This window comes from Peromyscus eremicus, chromosome 15 (genome assembly GCF_949786415.1).
Source record: "Peromyscus eremicus chromosome 15, PerEre_H2_v1, whole genome shotgun sequence".
Lineage (NCBI taxonomy): Eukaryota > Metazoa > Chordata > Mammalia > Rodentia > Cricetidae > Peromyscus > Peromyscus eremicus.
Window position 1 is genome coordinate 55,790,703 of NC_081431.1, and position 25,587 is coordinate 55,816,289.

The window sequence follows — 25,587 nt, forward strand, 5'->3', positions numbered from 1 at the left end:
AGCTAGCAATAGCAATTTTTAAGAGTTTTCTCTTTAAAAATTAAGTTGTGGACATCCAGAGTTTTATATTATTAGGATTATCCATAACATCCTCTCTTCCAAAATCCAAGCTGCCTTGGAAGACCAGCCTCTCCTTTTCCATCACTTCTGAGTACCTGTTGATAGCGGTGTCTAGTTTACATTTTCTTATGTCTCACATCATCACAGACAACTCTCGCAGTTCTATGGGAGCAGTTTAAAATAGTTAATACTAGTTCAAGTTGGGACCCCTTCTGTGTGCCAAGGACCATGATGATGCGTCTACCCATGAACTTCTCTGCTCCTCCCACCAAGCCCATAAGACATGTGCCACCTTCAATCCTGAGTTACAGGTGAGAAAGCGGACATTGGGAAACTCAGATTGACTCTGGACAGAGTTGCCAGATGACAGGGCAGTCCAGGCTGCCGGACCACTGAGCCACACTTTATACCATTGCTTACGCTGCCTCTACATCAACCTCCCAGAATGAGCCTCTCCTGCCATAACAGCTTCTCCAGCCACATCCAACAACCGGGGGACACTGAGAACTGCTCACATTTGAAATTCTAATCTTCAAAACCCCCCACCCACCCCCAACCTTTCACCTGTTCCTGTTCCTAGCTCTCCTTCATGACCTTCACTCTAGGGGGTCCTCTGGTCCTTCTGTCTGTTACACTGAGATGCCCTTAACTTCTCTTTCCAGACCACTTAGCAGCCTACTAACCAGGATTTGAAACAAGGCGCCCCAGCCACATACATCCTCCATCATCCCATGCTCCCTGGGAGTCCCAGTGGTTATCCATTGTAACCCTTTGCCCTTCCCTTCCTGTCCTGCCCAGACCTCAGAGCACCTTGCCCTCAGCATCATCCCTTCGGGATGCTGTCCCAGCTGTCAGTGCTTCAGGCTGGGATCTCTGTCCCCATTTCTGTCCCTTGTTTTCCTCTCTCTTTCTAAAATCCTTATTTGACTCTTCCACCAACCCTTCAAGGCTGTGTTCCTTCACTAGCTTCTCAGAATCTTAAATTGATTCTACTATGAGCTATTTTAAGAGCATAAAAATGTTCAAAGTAAAATATGAAAACAAAATGAAAATGAGAACAAATTGTGCATCACACACTCTGTTAGATTCTCTTTTTTAAAAATGAATGATAAACATAGAATCCCCTTGGGTGAAATTCAGAAATCCCATTCTCAAGTCTCTTCCCAGAGATAAGTATGGTCTTGATTCTAGTGTTCATAATGCTAGTGCATATTTTCATAATGCATATACAATTTTCATGCATATTACATGTAATACAAAACTATATACTCATACAATGGTTTTTCATGGTTAAAAACTTCATGTTATAAGTTGTATGTATCATTCAATAACTTATTCTTCTTGGTCAAATGTCCAGCATTGTTCTAAGATTTATTTTTTTCCCTGTGTTTGAGTCTTTTTCCGGCATGTACACATGTGCATGTATACATGTGCACCACAAGTGTGCCTTGTGTCCAGGGAGGCCAGAAGAGGCCACAGGATTCCCTGGAAATGGAGTTACAGGTGATTCTGAGAGCCCTCTGGTTGCTGGGAACTGAAGCTGGGTCCTCTGTGAGAGCAGTAAGTGCTCTTAACCACCGGGCCGTCTCTCCAGCCACGTCCAGCATTATTCTTGAGAGATCTAAAACAATTGCTTCATTTCTCTTCCTGATGGACTTTTAAGCTATTCCAGGTATTTTGTAGCCACAGAGGGCAGTGGGCATTCTGCTTTCTCTCTGTGTGTGCACAGAGGTGAGTTTCTCTTCAAACTGTTTGAGCTCAAGACAGCTTTACATTCTAGTTTTTTTTGTTTTCTTGTTTTTTGGGTTTTTTGTTTTGTTTTGTTTTTGGTGGAGGCTTTGTTTGTTTGTGTGTTTGTTCGTTTGTTTTTCGAGACAAGGTTTCTCAGTGTAGCCCTGGTTGTTCTGGAACTTGCTCTGTAGACAAGGCTGACCTTGAACTCAGAGATTGCCTGCCTCTCTGCCTCCCGAATGCTGAGATTAAAGGTGTGCGCCACCACCCGCCAGCTTACACTAGTTTTTAAATGATCATGCTAAACAATGTTTCCTTATGACATTTTTATACAGGTATGTCACCCACTCCCCATCACCCTCTCTCGTTCCCCCTCCCCACGCCCACTGGTCCCTTCCTTTTCCAAATAGTGTCCCTTCTACTTTCATATCATATTACATATTTTTTTCAAATCTGCATTCGGCATACGAGAGGAAACATGTGAGATTTGTCTTTCTGAGTCTAACCCATTTTTCTTAAGACGATAATCTTCAGTTCTACCCATTTTCCTACAAATAACATAATTTTGCTCTTTTTATGGAAGGCCAAAACTCTGTTGTGTGTCTATTCCAAGTTTTCTTTATGCATTCCTCTGTTGATAGACATATAAGCTGATTCCATAACTTAGCTATTTTAGCTATTTTTGTGTGTTTGTTTGCTTGTTTGTTTTTGGTTTTTCAAGACAGGGTTTCTCTGTGTAGTTTTGGTGCCTGTCCTGGATCTCGCTCTGTAGACCAAGCTGGCCTCAAACTCACAGAGATCCTCCTGACTCTACCTCCCGAGTGCTGGGATTAAAGGCGTGTGCCACTGCCGCCTGGCTAATTTAGCTATTTTGAATAGTGCCACAGTACACATTTATGTATAATTTATCTGTGATATGCTGACTCAGATTCCTTCAAGTATACCCAAGAGTGGTATAGCTAGCTCAGATGATGATGACTTTTTACAGGAACCTTCATACAGGTTTCCACAGTGGCTGTGCTAATTTACCTCCCCATCTGAAAGTGTGAGTATACCCACCCACCCATCCTTATCAGCTTGGTTGTTTTCTTGTTTTCCATCTGACTAGAAGGAATGGAACCTTGATGTACATCTATTTGCATCTCCCCAAAGAATACTGAATATTTTTTCATGTATTTATTGGCCATTTATGTGTCTTTCAAGAACTGTTAATTCAATTCATTGTCCCATTTGCTGTGCAGATGTTTTTGTTTGTTTTTGTATTTGGGGTTTGGATTCTTGAGTTATTTATATATTGCACATATTACTTTTCTGTCAGGTGTAGAGATAGTAAGGATTTTTTTTTCCCAATGTGAATGCCATCTCTTCACTCTTTTGTCTCCTTTGCTGTGCAGAAGCTTTTTAATTTATTCAATATCATTTGCCAATTCTTGCTACTATTTCCTAGGATATTGGTGTTTTCAGAAAGTCCTGGTCTATATATATGTTTTTCAAGACAGGGTTTCTCCATGTAGTTTTGGTGCCTGTCCTGGAACTCACTTTGTAGACCAGGCTGGTCTTGAACTCACAGAGATCCGCTGCCTCCGCCTCCCGAGTGCTGGGATTAAAGGTGTGTGCCACTGCTGCCCAGCGCATATACCTTTTCTTCAAAATTGAATGTGTGTGCACAAATGCCATGGTATGCGTGTGGAGGTTAGGGGACAGCATGTGGGAGTTAGCTCTCTTCTACCACTACGTGGGTCCTGGGAGAGAGGTAGAACTCAGGTCATGAGACCTAGTGACAAACACTTCTACCCACCGAGCCATGGCATCAGACCCTGAGCCTGTGGCTTGAAGGGTTTTGCCTACGTGAGTCTTCTGTTTCCGGGTTTTAGGTGTTATTTCAAGGTCTTTGATCCATTTTCAGTTCATTTTTATACAGAGTGTGAGAAAGGGACTCTATTTTCATTCCTCTAAGTAAATACATCTAGGTTTTCCTCCACCGTCTGTGCACCATTGAAGGGGATATCTTTCACCATTGTGTATTTTTGACAGATTTATACTTTTTAAAATCACTAAGGACCACCCCGCAGTGGTTGCACACACCTTTAATTCCAACACTTGGGAGGCAAAGGTGGGTGTATCTCTGTGAGTTCGAGGCCAGCCTGGTCTACAGATTGAGTTCCAGGACAGCCAGGACTACACAGAGAAAAACTGTCTGGAAAACAAAAAATCACTAAGGATGAGGTTGGGGATGCAGGTCAGTGGTAGAGCACTCCCCTCATCTTCAAGGCCCTATGTTGTATGCCCAGCACTGTAAACAAACCAACAACACCAAAAATACCTCAGGATAGCAAAGAACACGCACTAGATAATAAACAGAAATACTTACAAATAAAAATCTCCAGAATGCAAGGCATTGACCATCACAGCGATGAGTCACCATCCACCCTGAACCTGGAAAACCCACTGTGCCTGGGAGAAGAAGAAGAGGATGAACATCAGCTGCATTCCCAGAACTGCTGTGGAGAGTTGTGACCTCACAAACCAGTCCTCGTGGGCCACTGGAAGTCTGGATGACATTCTAAGAGCAAGTACTCAAGGAATGCGAAAGCTCTCGGATCCCTGAGTTAATGTGTAAAAGTGTTTCTGCCAAACTTGTAGGAATTAATGACATCTTATTCTAATGTCCATTTTCCTGTTTTTAAGGGGTGTGTGTGTGTGTGTGTGTGTGTGTGTGTGTGTGTGTGTGTGCCGGGCATTGAACCCAGAGCCTTTCACACATATACACATACTCAGGTACACTCACGTACACATAAAGGTAATCAAATAAGTAAGCAAGTAAATGCATTTAAAGAGAAATTCTGAGAAAAGAACAGGTAGATTAAAAGAAAGAGTCATTTTCAGGAAAGAGAAACATAGTCAATGGAATAAAAAAATTCGGTGGCCAGTTTAAAGGACAGATCAGCCAGGGGAGAAGAAAAAGGTGTCAATAGGACAATGCTTAAAAAAACAATGCAGGGGGCGGTGGTGGTGCACGCCTTTAATCCCAGCATTCTGGAGGCAGAGCCAGACGGATCTCTGTGAGTTCGAGGCCAGCCTGGGCTACCAAGTGAGTTCCAGGAAAGGCGCAAAGCTACACAGGGAAACCCTGTCTCGAAAAATAAATAAATAAATAAAATTAAATTAAATTAAAAAAAAAAAAGGCCGGGTGGTGGCGGTGCACGCCTTTAATCCCAGCACTCAGTTCAAGGCCAGACTGGTCTACAAAGTGAGTTCCAGGGAAGGTGCAAAGCTACACAGAGAAACCCTGTCTCAAAAAAAAAAAAAATGCAGAATACATACTGACATAGACCCCACCATGGGTGAATGTCCAAAGCCGAGCATCAACAGCACCTCCCTCTGACATGACATTCTAGAAGGCACAGAACTACAGACGCGAAAGTCAGATTGTTGCCAGGAGCTGGGTAGGAGACAGGGCTTTACTGTACTTTGACATGAAGTGGTGCAAATGTTTTAGGCTGATCACACAACTGTGCATGCTCATCTTACTCCTGAACTTCATTTCTTCAAAAAAAAAGTGATAGTTAACTAGGCAGGGTCACACACACCTTTAATCCCAGTACATGGAAGGCAGAGGCAGGTGGATCTCTGTGAGTTCGAGGCCAGCCTGGTCTACATAGCTAATCCCAGTACTTGGAAGGCAGAGGCAGGTGGATCTCTGTGAGTTCGAGGCCAACCTGGTCTACATAGCCAGAGCTACACAGAGAAACCCTGTCTTGAAAAATATTTTAAAAAGATTTTAAGGGTTGGACTTACTGGCACACGTTTTTAATGCCAGCACTTAGGAAGCAGAGGTACAAAGTCTTGTGAATTCAGGGCCAACCTGGTCTACATAGTGAGTTCCAGCTAGTCAGGATACACAGTGATATATAATCTCTTCATCTAAAAATAAATAAATAAAACTGAGAAAGCCAGGAACAGTGATTCATACCTATAAACTTAGTACTCAGGAAGCTGAGGCAGGGGGATTGCCATGGGTTCGAGGCCAGCCTGGCTATACAGCAAGACTCCATCTCAAAAGAGCAAAACAGGGATCTGAAGAGATATCTCATCAGTTAAGAGCATTCACTGCTCTTTCAGAGAATTTAAGTGTGCTTCCCAACACCATATTGGGCAGTTCACAACTGCCTGTAACTCCAGCTCCAGGAGATCCAGTGCCCTCTTCCAGCCTCTGTGGGCACCAGGAACATATGCCCACGTATTCAGATGTACACACTGTACTGGCTGGTTTTATGTCAACTTGACATAGGCTAGAGTCATCAGAGAGGAGGGAGCCTCAACTGAGAAAATGCCTCCATACGATCAGGCCATAGCCCGATATGGTGGTGCTCACCTTTAGTCCCAGCACTCAGGAGGCAGTGGCAGGCAGATCTCTGAGTTTGAGGCCAATCTGGTCTACAGAGTGAGTTCTAGAACAGGCAGGGCTACACAGAGAAACCCTGTCTCAAACGAAAAAAAAAAGAAATGATCTGGCTGTAGGGCATTTTCTTAATTAGTTTTTGATGTGATAGGGAACAGCCCATTGTGGGTGGTACCATCGTTGGGCTGGTGGTCCTAGGTTCTACAAGAAAGCAAGATGAGCAATCCATGAGGAGCACACCAGTAAGCTGAACCTCAGTGTGGTCTCTGCATCAGTTCCTGCCTCCAGATTCCTACCCTGCTTGAGTTTCTGACTTATTTTGATGATGAACTGTGATGTGGAAGTGTAATCTGAATAAACCCTTTCCTCTCCAACTTGCTTGGGTCATGGTGTTTTGTCAAAGCAGTAGAACCCCTAACTAAGAGAACACACATACATAAATAAAAATAAGTCTTAAAAAGGGGGAGGGGAAACAATAAACAACAACAAAAACAGATTTTTTTTTTAGAAGCTGGAGATATGGCTCAAAGGTATATAATTACCTAACATGCATGAGGTCCTGGGTTTGATCCCCACTGCAACAATAATAATAATAAATTTTGAACCCCAAACCTATATTGCTACAAAGCTTTATTTAAAAATTCCCATGTTAAGCCAGGCAGTAGTGGCACATACCTTTAATCCCAGCACTTGGGAGGCAGCGGCAGATGGATATCTCTAAGTTCAAGGCTAGCCTGGTCTACAGAGCAAGTTCCAGGACAGCCAAGACTATGCTGAGAAACCTTGTCTAGGAAAATAAAAAATCTCATGTTGGTGTGAACAAAAATGAGTGCTGAGCCCTAAAGAAGACATTTACCTCCGCCCTCTAAGGCTTGAGAAACATCGTGGGAAAGGGGACAGAAAGTATCTAAGAGCTGCACAGTAGGAGAGGGCGGCACAAGGTTCTCCTAGACATCACACAGCCCTAATGGTCATGACCTCACAGCAGCTACATAACCTCACCGCAGCTACATGACCTCACAGCAGCTACATGACCTCACAGCAGCTACATGACCTCACAGCAGCTACATGACCTCACAGCAGCTACATGACCTCACCGCAGCTACATGACCTCACAGCAGCTACATGACCTCACAGCAGCTACATGACCTCACCGCAGCTACAGCTGCCTACACTGGGCCTGCACTGGGTCTGTCAGCAGTCAACCACAGATTGGGGAGGACTCCGTGGGGTCCTACCTCACCCCCTACCCAATAATTGGCTACCTATGGATTCTGGGGAAAAGGGAGTCGTTATTTTCCCTTGTATCCCCTTGAGGGACTGAGGTCCAATGGTAGTTCCAAACCTATGGTCCCACAGGTGGGTGATAAAACAAAACAGAAGGACATGAATGTGGGAAAGGGAGTAGTAGGGGGTTGACATAGGTGTGAGAGAAATAAGAGAAGGTTCGGGGACGGGAGTAATCACAATCCTAAAAAACAGTATGAACACAGTAGTGGAGGGGAATGTTGGATTCCCTGCGAAGAAGATATGAAAGAAGAAAGAAAGAAAGAAAGAAAGAAAGAAAGAAAGAAAGAAAGAAAGAAAGAGAGAAAGAAAGAAAGAAAGAAAGAAAGAAAGAGAGAGAAAGAAAGAAAGAAAAAAGAAAAAAGAAAGAAAGAAGGAAGGAAGGAAAGAAAGAAAGAAAGAAAGAAAGAAAGAAAGAAAGAAAGAAAGAAAGAAGAAAGAAAGAAGAAAGAAAGAAGGAAGGAAGAAAGAAAGAAAGAAAGAAAGAAAGAAAGAAAGAAAGAAAGAAAGAAAGAAAGAAAGAAAGAAAGAGGGGGCATACCTCCAGTGTCTGTGATGGGTTTCCAGAGAGGACTGACTAAAAGGGGTGAAGACCACCCCACAGACTGAGAACCCGGATGGAATTCAGGAGCAGAAGGGAGGGAGCCCATACAGGACAAGATTTCCACTTCCCCTGCACCCGGGCCTAAGTTGGTCTGCTCTATGCTGCCATGCTTCGCCTACCCTGATAGACGGAGCCCTTCCCAGGAACCAGAATCAATCCTTCCTTCTTTTAAGTTGTCTTGTTGGGTATTTCATCATCGAACGCGAACAATAGCCTATACAACACTCTTAAAGCCTTGCAAAGGCCCTGGCCCATAGTAAATAATTCTGCTGACTCACTGATAAAAACTGTTATTTTTGCAACTTAAGAAAATATGATCTCGCCGGGCGGTGGTGGCGCACGCCTTTAATCCAAGCACTCGGGAGGCAGAGCCAGGCGGATCTCTGTGAGTTCAAGGCCAGCCTGGACTACCAAGTGAGTCCCAGGAAAGGCGCAAAGCTACACAGAGAAACCCTGTCTCGAAAAACCAAAAAAAAAAAAAAAAAAAAAAAAAAAAGAAAATATGATCTCTTGTGCATCTTCTAGAACTAACATCTACGATCATGCATCTTCCATCGAGGGTCAACATCATTTCACCTAGAACTATCAGGCAAAGTGTGTTTATTCCTCTCCTGTCTGCAAACCCACATAACAGGCACTCAGTAATGTGGACGTCACTCCACACAGCCCCACGCCAATGCCACCTCCAGTCTTAGTCTATTTTTTTTTTTTTAGAAAGCACAGGGATGAATGTACATTATCATCTCTTAGAGCAAATGGCACTCAGCTTGACCAAGTTTAATGTCCATATAAAAATCAGAAATGCTCCAAATTGAGGTATATAGGAGGAAGCTGCTCTCGTCTCTCCTTCAGGCTCTGTCTGCCATCCGAATCCTCCAGCCCCACTGCCAAGCTTCATCAGACCACTTTCTTTCTAGAAAGCTCATTCCCGGTGAAATACTTGAATCAGAACTAATTACAGCAGTAACTGAAATGGTCCCGGGGATGCGCGCACCACACAACAAGGGTACTTTTACTGGATCACTTAGCCGTGCTGTGCCGGGTCTGTTAATGTGCTCTGCCCGGCTTCACTGCAGACATACTTCAGCAAATGTAAGTCTGCAGTTAAAGTAATAGAGGGCCAAAGGAGCCTGGAGAAATGAAGAGTCAAATTCATCTCCTTGGAAATATATTTGAAAACAATCCCACTAATGGGAATAAGGGATCGAAGAGGTTCATTTCGGGGAGGATGGCAAAGCTCAGGCTGGGTCAGTTTTGTGGTTTGTCCTCACTTACTCATTGGCTTTCGGCTGCCTCCATCTTACCTCAGTGTTCCCAGGGAACCAGAAGCAGCTCAGAGCAAAATGGTGTGCTAGGGGCTGGGACATTCAAGCTCCCTTGGCACACAGCACCCAACGGAGCGGAATGACGGACAAGGCTTGACTTCTTTTTAACCCCATGATAAACACGGGGCTCTTACTCTCCGGGGAGAAAATGAAATGGGAAAAAGAGGAGAAGAGGGAGGAGGAGAAGGAGGAGCAGGAGCAGGAGGAGCAGAAGCAGAAGAAGGAGAAAAATTAGCCCAGTAAGGTACTATCAAAGTCTAAAAGTCATCAGCTTCCAGCTAATTGCAATATATAATATATATAATTAAAGAAGAAAACTGAAGGCTAAGCACAGCGTCTGAAGACAGGCGTGCAGCATGGAAGTCAATACTACTTTGGACCACAAATCAGAATGGCGCTGCATGTATATAGTGGTGGTAGCACACGCCTTTAATCCCAGTACTTGGGAAGCAGAGAAAGGAGGACCTCTGAGTTCGAGGCCAGCCTGGTCTACAGAGCAAGTTCCAGGACAGCCTGGGCTACACAGAGAAACCCTGTCTTGGGGGAGAAAAAAAAAAGGAAGAGAAAAGAAAGAAAGAACTCCAAATTCAGGATAAGATTTACCACTGAAAGGGAATTTAGAAATGTAGTAGTTTTAAACACATCGTACTGTCAGATGCAGATGGAAAACTTTTGGTAAACGTAGATAGAACTAAAAACCCCCAGTGCTGGAACCTGGAAATTCAAATTTCAAAATACTCAAGACCTTATGACGATCAGTTAGGCTTAGGAACCACCATTCTGTTTACCCTCTGTCACAGTAACCATAGGTTATGTATAAATTCCTACTGTGGGGCTGGAGAGCTGGCTCAGCAGTTAAGAGCCATTACTGCTCTTGCAGAGGACCTGCACTCAGTCCCCAGTAACTGCATGGCAGCTCACATCTATACGCAGCAGGCAGAACCCCCATACACATAACATAAAATAACTCTAAAAAATGTTCTACTGTGGACAGACACAATGCATACAGTCCCTGTTCCATAGAGCTACCCTTAAACTCTCGCTGGACGTAGGTGTCTTAGTTACTTTTGCATTGCTGTGACGAAAGACTATGACCAAGGCAACTTACAAAAGAAAATGTTTTATTTGGGGCTCACAATTCCGGAGGGTCAGGGTCCAAGACCATCATGGGGGGAGGGGGGGCACGGCAGCAGCCAGGCAAGCATGGCTCTGGAGTAGTAGCTGAGAGCTTACGTCCCGATCCACAAAACAGGAAGCAAAAAGAGAACACTAGGAAAGGCCTGGGTCCTTTAAAACCCCAATGGTACATTTCTCCAACAAGGCCACACCTCCTAATCCTTCCCAGACTGTTACACCAACTGGAGGCCAAGTATTCAAAGAGATGAGCCTACTGAAGCCACTCACATTCAGACCATCACAGTAGAGAACTTATGATGACAAGCTCCTGTCTCTAGGTGTTTAGCACTATATTATATTTATTATATTATATTTATTATATTATATTATTTATTATATTATATTTATTATATTATATTTATTATCCTAATATATTATATTAGTATACTAACACATTATATTAGTATACTAGTATATTGTATATTTTATATTATATTATTATTTTATATTATCATCCAGTGCAGCCTGGTGAACATCATTAAGAGCCCAAGTATTGCTGCAGAAAATCCTTCCTACTGTTCTCAGGACGTCCCCTAGGATCTTTGCAGCTCGAACCACACCCTCCTCAGGCCGGCAACAAAGCAGGCCACATGGCAAACTCCATGCTGAGCAAGGAGAACTTCAGTCTGTCAGAAGATACATGTACGAATGTCTGCACACATATCCATGCCTGGCACCCACAAAGGCCAGACGAGGGCATCAGATCCCCTTGACTCTAGTTACAGATGGTTGTGAGCTACTATGTGGGTGCTGCGAATTGAACCTGGGTCCTCTGGGAGAGCAGCCAGTGCTCTCAACCTCTGAGCCATCTCTCCAACCCCGACAATTGAGATCTTAGTTGGCTTTGGTTTTCACTATAGGAAATGGATGGTTGTAATGAACCTAGCCGAAGGAATAGTTTCTCATAGACAGAAAATGGGTTTGATTGCTCTTGGGAACCTTTTTCTCCTGCTGGGTTGCCTCGTCCAGCCTTGATGTGAGGGTCTGTGCCTGGTCTTATTGTAACTTGTTATGCCATGTTCGGTTGATATCCCTGGGGAGGCCTGCTCTTTTCTGATGGGAAATGGAGGAGCAGTGGATCTCGGGGAGAGGGAAGGTGTAGGGACAGTGGGAGGAAAGAAGGGAGGGGAAACTGTGGTCGGGATGTATTGTATGAAAGAAGAATAAATAAAAAGAAAAGAAAAGAAATGGGCTTGAATGATGGGTCCACAGTGACTTTGTAAGGCAGGAGCTAGGACATGGAAGAACATACAAGGGATTAGTTAACATTGGGGCTTCTCAGGCTAGTTTGTGTAAGGATGAAGGGGGAGGGGTCTTTATTATCTTGCCAGTGATGCTAGTCCGCCTAAAAAAACTTGGCTGTTCTCTCTAACCCTGATTTCTCAGAAAGTCAGATTAACCATATCACTTGATAAAAGGGAACATGAACAGGAGCGGCTCCATTTTGATTTTGAGTCTTGTCTTTTGGGGGACATTATAGAGCAGTTACAATAAGATCAGGAACAGACCCTCATATGAAGGCTGGATGAGCAACCCAGCTGGAGGAAAAGGTTCCCAAGAGCAGTCAAGCCCATTTTCTGTCTATGAGAAACTATTCCTTCGGCTAGGTTCATTACAACTGTCCATTTTTATATGGCCTGGGTTTGTGCATGGTGGCAAATGCCTGCAGTCTCAGCCCTTGGGAGAAAAGGGCAAAAGGACTCCAAGTTCAAGACTGTGTCAAACAAAGGTCTCCTATAATGACTTGACAATTCTTGTGAAATTACCATGATCAAGTCTCACCAGCTGGTGTTAATTACCTTGAAATCCTTTTCTTTCTCTTTCTTTCTTTTTTCTTTTTTTCTTTCTTTTTTGTTTCTTTCTTTCTTTCTTTTGTGTTTTTTGAGACTAGGTTTCTCTGTGTAGCCTTGACTGTCCTGGAACTCACTCTATAGACCAGGCTAGCATCAAAGTCACAGAGATCCACCTGCCTCTGCCTCCCCAGTGCTGGTATTAAAGGCGTGCGCCACCACAACCCGGCTTGAAATCCTTTTATAAGGCCCAGGCCTCCAGACAGATACACACACACAAACACACACGGCCCTTCCTACCTCCAACCATTCCATGGGGGTTGCAAGTTGTGATTTACGCTGATGGGCCCTGCTAAAGAGTTAAGATACCTAGCATACTGTGCGCCTAAGTTTTCACAAGCAACAAGGTTCAGCGGTTTCTGAATCCACAAACCAGGCATGGTGTTGCAGGCCTAGAATCGCAGCCCTTGGGAAGCTGAAGTCAGGGAAGAGTTACAAGCTGAGACTGTCTCAAAAATAAATAAATTTTAAAAAATAAGTAAATATAGCTTCAAGTAATTCCATTACTACTGTTTGCTTCCAGAGTTTCTAGCAACCACCACTTGGACTGTAATCAGAATGTTTCACTTTCTAACTGATTGTTCCTCAGAGAAAATTTACTGATTGGGCAGTTTGTCAGAGAATGAGGGAAATAAGACAGCCCCTGACCCTATCACAGTATCGCTCCAGGAAACATTGGCAGCCTGAAGACATAGCTAATCCCCTTATAAATAGTTGTTCTTCTAAATTGCCAGAAAATTGAGAGGATTAGAACACAATAGAGCTGTAAAAGTTAGTGCCTCCACAATAAATGTCAGCTACAGTTCGCTTGTGATTAACTTCTTCTCAGTCACGTACATTACATTATGTCATCGGATCTAAGCCACAGAAGACATGGGAAGGGGACAGAAGAGTCACCACAGATCAAAAACTGAACTTCACGTACAGAAACACGGATATTTAAGGGACTTCAAAATCAATTGGTCATCTCTCAGCCTAGACAATATCTTAGAAAGCTCTGGGCTGGGACAGGAAGAAGTAACTGCAGCCTGAAAAGCAAAAGGAGACAGACAGATGAAATGCAAGTCAGCTGGTTGTGACGAGACCAAAGAGCAGAACTAAGCAGACACAGGCAGGGGCTCAGGAACAGGATGCTGCTGACGAGAATCTGACTTCTGATGGAGTGGGAAGTCCCATCATCCCTGGATCACCAAGCCTGCCCATCATCACTGGACCACCAAGCCCACCCATCATCACTGGACCACCAAGCCCATCCATCACCACTGGACCACCAAGCCCGCCCATCATCACTGGACCACCAAGCCCACCTCTGAAGGACCCACTTTACCTGGACCCACACTGCTCTCTGTTGTGGTCGACTGTGACTTGTGTGCAATAAATAAATCACTGGGTCACATCTCACGTTGCAGTTTTCCAGGCCGCTTTGTGGATCCGCAGCATCTTCAGAGGAAGCAGCTACCGAGAACAAGTGAACCCTGAAGTGGAACTTGGAGTTTGAGGTGCAATCTCTAACTTACTTGCTGGCTGATAAAAGGTTGTTTAATCTCCTGAACCTTCATTTCCCTACCTGGGAAATATGGGTGGTGACAGCTCCTTCCATTAGCAGGAAGATTAAATTAAGTGAGAACCTTGATACACCCGGCTCCTCATCTGACTTTGACCTGTCTCCAGTGTGAATCCCAGCGGATTCTCCAATCTGGACAATATGGTCATAAAATAGGTCATACTCACAAGAAAAGCCAAGGAACAGTTTCTTTAAGGAGAGCGGTAATGAGAGTCAACACGGTGTGCATCTGTTGCACACCAGCTCCGGTTCTAGATTCTTCCACACACCCACCCTTTCTCTATGTGAAAGAGCTCCACACAGCGTAGGGGTGTTCCTGGCTCCTCTCACCTGGTTTCTGAAAAAAAAAAAAAAAAAAAAAAAAAAAAAAAAAAAAAAACAGCTGTTTTTGTCTGTGAGATGTTAGAGAAGCGCATTACAAAGTGCTCGCCTGAGTGTTCTCTTGCTCTCGGCGAACCACAGTAGCTGCAGCCTGGACTAGCCCACTGTAAGATAAAAGGAGCCAGGCAGGGAGGGGTACTCCCACGGGGGTGGGGGCTGGGGGGACGGGGTGGGGGTGGGGTGGGGGGTGGCAGGTGGTTCCTCAGATGAAGTCACTCTCAGCTAAGACTGATGTCCTGAGTTCCAGCCCCAGAACAATGGATTCCTGCAAGTTGTCCTCTGACCTGCACACACACACACACACACACACACACACACACACACACACCAAATAAGTGTAATTTTTTAATGAAAATGAGTAGAATTATTAAAGTTGTGGTGGATTAGGGCACACTTACATTTCTAACAGGTGTAGAGTATCCGGTCTTCTCTCACCACGCACCAGTGAGCGTGCGGTAGAGAGAGATGGTAAAAGTAATGAAGTCTTTGGGATACGCGGCTTGCGGCTATTAAATCTCTTCTGAGAAATGGGGTGAGCTTTGCCAAGTGTGTTGAGTGGACAACTAAATCTGTAGGCTGGTGGAGTGAGGGTAAGCGCTGACCATACGGCTGTGGTGGGGAGAGAGATAATGGGTGCTTTCTCTAGCCTTCAACTTTACTGGGACGCCAGGATGACATAAAGCGGCACTCATCCTCTCAGAGCTGGTCAGCAAAATCCAGCGACAGAATCACTGTTCCATAACAGCCACAGCCCGGGTGGACCAAGGCATTCCCAATACAGAGGAACTCACAAACTCCACATTTCTTTATCTAATGACGATTGTCAGGACCATTTCGGGAGATGGAAGTCCATCAAAGAGCCTTAGTTACCCAGATTTCCTGAATGTCCTGGTCACAGTGAGATCTACTCAAATTTCCTGCCAGATAAGGACCGAAAAGGAAAGTGCTCACCGGTACAGTACCTGACAGAGCATCAAGAAGACAGGGGGCGTTTGTCCGCTGGGTCAAGGAAAGGGACGGAGCAGTGCAATGTAGAGACACAAAATGCTGTGGGAAAAGATCAGCCAACCTGAGCTACAACTTTGGGAGGTCAGGCCAGCCAGGCTGAGGCCACCCAACATGGGGATCAACTCTCTTTTTCCTCCATTCTCCAGCAGGTGCCACCCACTGACCAAACCCAACCAAGAACCAGGTGGCAAAGAGTCCCTGGAAACAACATCCTGGGCCCTGGAGTGGGGTGGATGAGTAGCGGGATGAAGGGTGAATCTGCGGGGCAAATGGAAAGAATCCAACTGTAGTGGAAGTCGGAACCCGGCTCACCTCTCAGCATTTCACCAACGATCCCCTAGATAAAGCCACTTGCTTCAATTCCCCTCCAGCGGTTCTGATGTAAAAATCGGGAAGTACGTTAATGCCAGCAGGAAGCATAATCTCTTTATTCCCCCAACACACGAGCACCCCAAAATATTAATTGCACTTAAATCTCCCTGACATATTTATTTTCATCCTATAGAGAATGCCTGTGGTTGAGTGGTGACATTTTTTTTTAAGAGAATAATTAAAGGGCTCAGTTTTTCCCCTTTTAAAAACCAGGTGAGCAATGTACTTACTCTGAGCAATGACAGGGTTTTGGCTGCTTTTGAGCCCTGGAAATATTGATCAGTTAAAAATATTCGGACACTTGCATCTCCTGAATGAGCTTACTGTAGCCTTTCTCCCCTGGCAGCCGGGACAGCGTCGGCATTTTTTGTTATCATGATAAATTACCCTCCCTGGTAGGTCACTCTTTTTTACCCAGAGTCACAATTTGCTCCTTCTTTAGGTCACAACCTGATTTTTCAGGGTGACAGATTTATTGCTTGCTTTGTACTCCCAAAAAACAAATCGCCAACACTGCTCAAAATACAGTACTGCCACACGCGCGCGCGATAGCCCTGGATCGTCGCAGTGGGGGTGAAACAGAGGCTTCGTAGGCTCTTTCCACACTGCCCTGGTTCTGAGAGGGGAGGATGGAGCTGGTGTAAGCCACATTGCCAGTTCAAGCAACTGATGAGCAACCGCTTGTTGGCAGCATCTCAGAGGAGACTTTCTTCTTTGGAGGATGCTCAAAACAGCAGCGCCAAGAGCTCCTCTGACCTCCAAGCAAGACAGACGCACGTGGACTCACGTGATGAGCAATCTGCTCCAGGTAAGAAGACGTGTATTTAACTTCGAAGTCCCACTTGCCTGCACAGTCTGCCAGGCGGCCTCATCTCCTGCCCTGCCTCTCGGCCAGCCAACACCGTTCCCTTCAGAGTGGAGTTCCCACCTAGACAGGCTCCTCTGTCATCACTGGCGTCAAGCCACAAATGGAAACAGGAAAGTCGAGATAGCATTCTACGCTGTTGTAAATGGCATTCCACAGCAAGTTCTACACCATCATATAGGCAGACAGGCCAGAAGTGGCGGGGCTCCGATGCTAGAACCAGTCTGCCTGCAAATTCCTACCTCTGCAACTTCTCTGCTTTGCTAACCCACTCTGTGCCTGGTAGCAGGCAGGAGGCAGGATAGCTGTGAGTTCAAAGCAAGCTTTGTGTGCGTTGCAAGGTTCCCATCCATCAAGGCTACAGAGTGAGACCCTGTCTCAAAAGATAAAAAAGTAAAAATAAAAATAAAATAATAAAAGGGCACAAGATGGCTCAGAGAGTAAAGGTACTGGACACCAGGGAGTAAAAGAAGAGAACTGACCCCATAACAAATTTTCTTCTGACTTCCACATGTGCTAGCCATGGCACACACACATGTGCACACACACATGTGCACACACACACACTAAATAAATAAAGAAATGAAAAATGTTCAAATGAAATATAAATAAATGAAAAAAAATTAGGTAAGTAGAAATAATTATGGACCGGGGCTGGAGAGATGGTTTGGTGGTTAAGAACATTGACTATTCTTCCAGAGGACTTGGGTTCTATTCCCAGCACCCACATGGCAGTTCATAACTGTGATGATATATTTGTAATCTAAGAAATAAAGCTTGCCTGAAGATCAGAGGACAGAGCCAGCCACAGAGTTAGCCACAGAGGTCAGGCACACACCTTTAATCCTAACACTTTCGAGGCAGAGATCTGTCTAAATTTCTGTAAGTTCAAGGCCACACTGGGTTATGCGAGATTAATCCAGTCTAAAAGAGAAACAGCCAGGCAGTGGTGGCACACGTCTTTAATCCCAGCACTAGGAAGGTTGAGGCAGGAAGTGATATGGCTGGGCAGAGAAAGAAATCTAAGGCAGGAGGAGACAGGAACTCGCTCTCTGGCAGGCTGAGGAGTTGGTGAGGTAAGAGGTGGTGGCTGTGGCTTGCTCTGCTTCTCTGATCTTTCAGCTTTCACCCCAATATCTGGCTCTGGGTTTTTATTAAGACCAATTAGGATTCATGCAGCACATAACTGTCTATAACTCCAGTTCTAGGGCTTCTGACACCCTCACTCAGACATACATGCAAGTAAAACACCAGGGAACACAAAATAAGAATAAATAGATTAAAAAAATAAAAAATTAAACAATTTTTTTAAATTATGGACTATACCTTTTGAGGTTATAGGCTTTATGTTAGGTTATTTTAAATGTTTTAATCTGATGTTGGTGAGGTGAGTTCTCCTATAATTTTTAATTTGCATTTCCTAAAATTATGACAGTTGCTGTTAGTCTCTCTCTCTCTCTCTCTCTCTCTCTCTCTCTCTCTCTCTCTCTCTCTCTCTGATTTTAGTTGTGTTTTGGTTGTTTGATTTAGGAAGGATCTCACTATTTAGCCCAGGCTGGCCTCAAACTTAGAATCTTCCAGTCTCCTCTCCCTAAGAGATGGGATTACAGGAATATGCCAGTACATTATGAGTCTTTTTCCTATTCATTTGTTAATATTACCTATATACATGGACTAGTCATGAGTCATTTATGTGTTACAAATGTATTTTCCCAGTTTATTCCTTCTTGTTAACTCACTTTATGATATAAATCTATAGTATAAGTTTTCAAAAGTAATTCTGGTCAGTCGTGCATGCCTTTAATCCCAGCACTTGGGAGGCAGAGGCAGGCCAGTCCCTGTGAGTTCAAGGCCAGCCTGGCCTACATAGTGAGTTTAAAACACACACACACACACACACACACACACACACACACACACACACAGAGTAAATAAATAGTAAATAAATAAATCCCTATATATTTAAAAGCTGACACACAAATAATTGAAGTAATCTCTCTCTCTCTCTCTCTCTCTCTCTCTCTCTCTCTCTCTCTCTCACACACACACACACACACACACACACACACACACACACACATACAAACTGGTGGCTAATCTTCATAAAAAACCATTGCCTAATATTTCCCTGGGCTTTTTATTTTTATTGAATCAAACTAGACTGAATATCTTGAACAACCTGGGCTTGTAACTGGTGATCATCGATAATATACTCAGAGATGCAGAGAAAGGTAAGCATGGCCCCTGCCTGCCATTATCAGGCTTAACCCAGCTGTGGTGGAGGAGAGCACATTAACAGAGATCTAAAGCTCTAAGGGAGCACTGAGGTATTCAGTGGAACTAATTATATAGGCCACACTAACAAGGACAGCAGGTTGTTGCAAAGTTCATCTCCTGCTGTATTGATGGGGATTCTTGAAAAATTGGGAGGGGGCAGGATTCAGCAGAGGCAAAGCCCTTGCCCAGGCTATATAAGGCCCTAAGTTAGACCCATCCACCCCCTGAATTCACCCTCTCCCCACTCAGTACGAGGGTGGGTAAGGCATTGAAAAGTCACTGGACCAGTGTGGGCTGCTGGAACTGAGTCCAAGAAGGGAGCAGGGAGGGTGATGGGGCTCCAGGAAAACACCCCTCCTGCTCTCACCCACACCCTTTTACCACACCGTCAGTGAAGGCTTCACAGGAGCAGATTGGGCAACTGGATCCTGTGAAAACCTCATTACCTCATTTCTACAGAAAAATACGGTTTTCTTTGTAAGAGCCTCTTCAGGTTCTTCTCAAGGCTCTTCCTGTAAAAATTCTTAAGGATAAACGCAAGTTGGTTGTGTTTATTTTCATTCTTCATTGTTTTATGAACCAAATATGGCCTCTGTGGATTCTAAATATTTAACCTTAAGGTTTTATTTCAAATCAAATCATCTTTGGTCATTAGTTCAATATCAACCATCAGAGAACAATGAAATTTCATGAAACACAACTCAATCTGGACATTAAAAAAATATTTTATTGGCTGGGATGATTCCCTGCATCCAAAAGACCAAGGCAGGAGGATTGCTACAAATTGGGGGTTAGCCTAGGATACATAGTGAGTTCCTGAAATACACAGCAAAATCCTGTTGCAAATAAAACCCAACAGCAGGTGGAGGAGCGCCTACCTCTGATGCCAGCCGTTTGAGAAGCTAAGGTGGAGGAGCACATGCCCATGATGCCAGCCGTTTGAGAAGCTAAGGTGGCGGAGCACATACCCATGATGCCAGCCGTTTGAGAAGCTAAGGTGGAAGAGCACCTGAGGCTAGGATTTCATGACCAGTCTGGGTGACAGAGCAAGACTGTACCTCACACAGAAGTAGAGAAGAGTAAAGGGGAAATAAGGAAGGAGAAAAGGAAGAAATATATTCCTCAGTCCCCTGTACACCACACAGACACACACACACACACACACACACACACAGCCGACCAAAATTTATTCCAAAATTATTTTTTATTTTGTTTTGCTGTTGTTTTGTGTTTGTCTTATAATTTTTGTTTCTGTTTTGATTCACTGTAAGACAGAGTCTTACTATGTAACCCAAGCAAGCCTGGAACTCTCCATCCTGCCCTACTTCAATTACAAGCAAGTGCTTCAATTACAGGTAAGAGGCACTATACCCAGCTCAGATTCAATTGGCTTCCCCGCCCTCCATGGCAGGTATGGAACCCAGGGCCTTAGATATTCTAAGCAAGTACACTACCACTGAGCTACAAACCCAGCCACCAAAGTTCTTGTGAGAAACCACAATAACAATCATCGGGGGAAAATACTTAAATTCGTCTTTAGAGGATGTGTCTGTAGCTCAGTTGGCAGAGTGCTTGCCTACCATGCACATCAGTGGGGGTTTGATCACCTGCACCTCATAAAAGCAGCAGGACACATCTATAACCTCGTCACTCGGGAGGTAGACACAGGAGGACAAGAACTCAAGGTGGCCGGGCGGTAGTGGCACACTCCTTTAATCCAGCGCTCAAGAGGCAGAGGTAGTTGGATCTCCGTGAGTTCCAGGCCAGCCTAGTCTACAGATCGAGTTCCAGGACAGACAGGACTACACAGAGGAACCCTGCCTTGAAAAACTAAAACAAACAAACCAAGAATTCAGTGTATATCCTCAGTTACACATCAGGCTTTCTCTTAAAAACAAACAAACAAAAAATCCAGAGCAGACACTATGGCTCAGTGGGAAAAGACACTTGCGGTCAAGCCTTATGAAGTGAGTTCAAGCCCCAGGACCCATGTGGTGGAAGGAAAGCTACCCTCTAACCTCCACACCATGTACACGCATATGTGCTTGCAAGCACATACAAGTAAATAAAGGTAATTTTTAAACTTTCAAAAGCAATAATTAAATAAAATAAATTCTCATTTATCATTTCAATTCAGCAAACATTTGACCAAATGTGCCAGGGCCTGCTCAGAGCCCTTCACATAAATTCTTATCTTGATGGTTCGCTGTGTGGCACCTTTCTATTTTGAGCATTCCCAGTCTTGAAGGTCCACCTGAATTTAGTCTTATCTATGAATAAGCATTTCTCACAGAACTGTAATGTTCAAGGCACTGTCCTAGGCATTTGGGAGGCTGTAAATATTTCAACACTGGTGGTTATTCTGCAAGATAATATAGAGCTTGGAAGTCCCGGGAGCACAGCAGAGGCTTTAGCTGCTCACAGGCAAGATTGGGCACATTTCTACAGGACTCCGCAGAGACTTCACTGAGCCACTGCAGGACTGTGGCTTAGAAACCAACACAGATCTTCTCCTTCCTTGCCACTCCACAGAAACCACAGAGGCTTTGCAGGGGCCACACACACACACACACACACACACACACACACACACACATGCACACGCACACGCACATGCACACGCACACGCACGCACGCGCGCACGTGCAGAACAAAGGTCCTCCTGGACACCACCTGGGTTTGAGGCAAGGGATCTCTCTCCGCTGTGTCACCTTCCTTTTGGCAATTTGTGTTTCAGTTCTGCTCAGTAATATCCTCTACTCGGGAATCCATCCCTGTTCATGTCTGTAGATGTAACGGTCTTATTAAATAAGGAACACAGAGCCAAATGCAGAGTTAAAAGCCCAAGAGGTCAGAGCAGTAGCTAAGAGCTGACACTAAAACCGCCTTCTTAACACCCGCTGCCGTCCTTCCCCTGAGAAAGAGACCTACTTCCTGTGTGTCTGTCATTTTATTGACTTTCTGTTCTGCCTTCTCATTGGTTGTAAACCCAACCACATGACCTCCTCGTCACTGCCTGTCTATACAGACCTCCAGGTCTTCTATGGTTGGTATTGAGATTAAAGGCATGTGTCTCCAAGCTGGCTGTATCCTTGAACACACAGACTCTGCCTGCCATGTGATCGGATTAAAGGCATGCGCCACCACTGCCAGGCTTCTGCTATAGCTTGCTATTAGCTCTGACCCCCAGGCAACTTTATTTATTAACATACAAATAAAATCACATTTCGGCACAAATAAAATATCACCATACATGTCCCATTCTAACCTCAGCCATTCCCACATCTGCTGAAGAGGTCTTTAAGGAACCAGCTTAAGTTCTCCAGAGTCACCCCACATAAGGAAATATACAGCAATGTCTTATAAGGCCTGGCAGTGTGAGCCTTAGTCTCGGGTTCAGAGAAGGGGAGGAGGGTCTTTCGTGCCCAAGTATTGGAGGTCAACATGAACAACCTAAGGAGGACTTGTCCTAAGAATGAATAATCTACAAGCCTGATGAGGTGACTCATACCTGGAATCCCAGCGCTTGAATGGCTGTGGCAAGAGATTAGACATGAGTTTGAGGCCAGCCTGGGCTACACAGTGAGTCCTAGGCTAAAAAGTAAGAGACGTTGCGGGGGCGGGAGGGACATTTTGGTGAACTAATCCAGTAAAAAATGAAGATGGTAAGAAGAAAATGCTTAATTGTATGTAGCAGCAGTTGTATTTCCTCCCGGTATCTCTGGGACGTAATTACACCCTTGACTTAAAGCCACTCGTGTTTTTCCAATTAACATTTGGTCAATGAGCCGTAATAACATGTCATCCCAAAAGAAATGCTTCTATGGGGATCTGTAGAATTTTCCAAGGTCCTATCCAAACCACTGTGCACATTCACAGTTGGGGAATGGAATCCCTCCTCCTCTGTCGATGGCTGCTGTTTTCTCCCTGTGGCCATCAGAAGTTACCACTGAGATAACCTGAAAAGCCCTGAGCAGACTTCACAATGCTTTAGTTCACTTGGAGAAACCTACCTCAGGCTAGAAGCTTCAGAGGCCAGGGAGTGACTCACAAGCACTTATCAGAGTTTCAGTTAGCTCTTCCTCTGAGGGCATAATCACCTCCCAGGAAAATAACACCAAAGCCGATGCCACAGTGTGGGCTCTAGAGCTGGAATGGAAACGGCCTTTCCTCAGGATCACTCAATCCAGTGGTTCCCAAGCCTCCTTTAATACAGTTCCTCATGTGGTGATCTCCAACCACAAAATTATCTCATTACTGCTCCGTGACTGCCATTCTGCTACTGTTAGGAATCACAGTGTAAATATCTGTGTTTTCCATGGTCTTAGGTGACCCCTGTGAAAGGGTCATTCAACCCCCAAAGGGATGGAGACCCACAGGCTGAGAACTAATAACAAGCAAATTGGCCTCACGGACCAGAAGGCCCAAACCAGGTAGATGTACGACCTAGTCAGCCATGAAATCATCATGAGATTCCATCGGTGACAGCCTTTGGGTGCCCCACCCCCAACACCTACTGTGAAGCGGTGGAGAAAGAACTCTGGTTTGGCCTGGGGCCTTCACATGGCCAGAATGACTCCGCACTCAGCCCATGCCCTGCGGCTGACAGGCTTCCCTCTGTGGTAGGGCACACCTCCACACACTACAAGAAAAAGACATTTCCTGAAGAGAAGCGTCCCTGTGGGAACTGAGACAGGGAAAGCATGCCTCTCAGTTTGACTGGCTCAAACTGACTTTTTCAGTGATGAACTCAAACTCATTTAAAAAAATGTATTTTTTTAGGTTACATTAAGTGTTTTGGCCAATCCTATTACTGTACCGTAGACTCACACAGACAGTTAAGAGTTGGCTACTCATGCCTCATAAAGACACCTACTGCTAGACTGCCCGCCTCGTTCCTTCCTGTTTCCTCACAGCTTCCTGTCCTGGACGCTGCCTTCTCTCGGCTGAACTAACGAACAACCTGTCTAGGCCATATTACTTCACTCCTCCCCTCCTCTCTCTCCAAATCTGTTTAATTTTATCTTCACAGCATCCATCCAATCTTTTTACTTAGCCTCATCTCAATCATCTCCTTTCTTTGTTTGTTTGTTTTTGTGTTGGTTTTTTTTGTTTTTTTGTTTTTTTGTTTTTTAAAGACAGGGTTTTTCTGTGTAGTTTTTGGTGCCTTTCCTGGATCTAACTCTGTAGACCAGGCTGGCCTTGAACTCACAGAGATCCTCCTGCCTCTGCCTCCCGAGGGCTGGAATTAAAGGCGTGCGCCACCGCCGCCGCCGCCGCCGCCGCCGCCGCCACCACCACCACCACCACCACCTGGCCCTCATCCCAATTCTTAATATTATGATAAACAAATCCCATTTGGTCTAAAGAGAACAAAATAGTTCAATGCCGGGGATGTAGTTCAGGGGTACATTACTTGCCTAGAGTGCTCGGCACCTTGGGTTCTTTGCACTACCACCCCCAACACTGTGTGAGTAGAAGGGGTGCTATGGGGTGTGTGCTCCAGGGTGGGTGGGTGGGGGTCCTGAATTCTGCTTCCCAGCTTTTCGTCTATATATTTGACTTGCTAACTTAAAAAGGAGAAACAAATTGAAAAGAATCTAAAAATAAGTTTGACTAAATTTGAAAGTACTGTTGGTAACAGAAATAACCACAGAGGTGACTTTTCAATATTTAATTAACTTATAGAATATATTTATCACTTCGTGAGGCTTAACTAGAAAACCCCTTTTTAAAAGCTCCGTGTGGAAACAGTGTATCCATATTACAGAAGCAGTTTCACTAAATTGTATGAGTTCTCAGTCGCTAGATATTTTATACCCTTCTTCCTAAACCATCTTCAAAATTAGTTCAGTCATTTTTTTAGCTTAAAATATATGGCTTCTTTATGTGCTGTACATAAAAGGATATGTCTCTAAAAGTGCCACTTTCTACCTCCTAGGGAGAGAGCCTGTGGGTTACCAGTATTCAGCAGTCAGAAATTGGTTGAGTAAAAGAATGTTTTATTAAACCGTGCATGATGCAGAACTTGGCAATGTTAGCTACCAAGATATAACATTGAGACTCTGGGTTCTAGTAGCTTCCAAGTCCCTGAAGGAGAGAAAAAGACACATAGATGGGCCTAGACTATAGTTCTGTGGTAGAGCCCATGCCTGGCATGCACAAAGTCCTGGGTTCAAGCTCAAGCAATGAAAACAAAACATAATAAATAAATAAATAAATAAATAAATAAATAAATAAATAAAACATGATAATAAAGAAACAGAAGTGAAGAACACCTGTGGTGGAAACCGCCGCCACCGCCGCTGCCACCGCCACCACCACCGCCACCACCGGATCTTAGTTTTTAAAGTGTGTCTTTTAAAATAAAAGTTAAAAAAAAAAAAAAACTAAGCTCTAAGCTGCCTGAAAGGTGTACTTGGGAAAGGATGTCATCTCCACCCCCTCTCTTTCAACATCAAACACACAAACAAAAACAATGCCCTGTCACTAGACTGCTATCAGCCCTGGTTATCAAGAGGCAGATGGCCTGAGATGTTCACACTTGCAGTAGCCTTGGGCTTGGAAGTCCTAAGCCTCCTTCTAGACTCCTATTCTTCACTGTTAGCTTCCTCCGCAGCCCAGGTCTGCGTCTCATGAGAATGATGTTCTTTCAATCACTATTTATTGACAGCCCATTGAGTAT

The 25,587-nt window shown here is 44.5% G+C and overlaps 1 long non-coding RNA gene across 1 annotated transcript in view; it reads right to left on the bottom strand.

Annotated features, from left to right (window-relative positions):
- The window catches only part of LOC131925274 (uncharacterized), a 77,334-nt gene extending 53,994 nt beyond the window's left edge, over window positions 1–23,340 (bottom strand). The window contains exon 1 of the long non-coding RNA XR_009383205.1: window positions 22,916–23,340. This is a non-coding gene — a long non-coding RNA (uncharacterized LOC131925274). The remainder of the gene's footprint in view (window positions 1–22,915) is intronic.
- Between the last annotated feature and the right edge of the window lie 2,247 nt (window positions 23,341–25,587).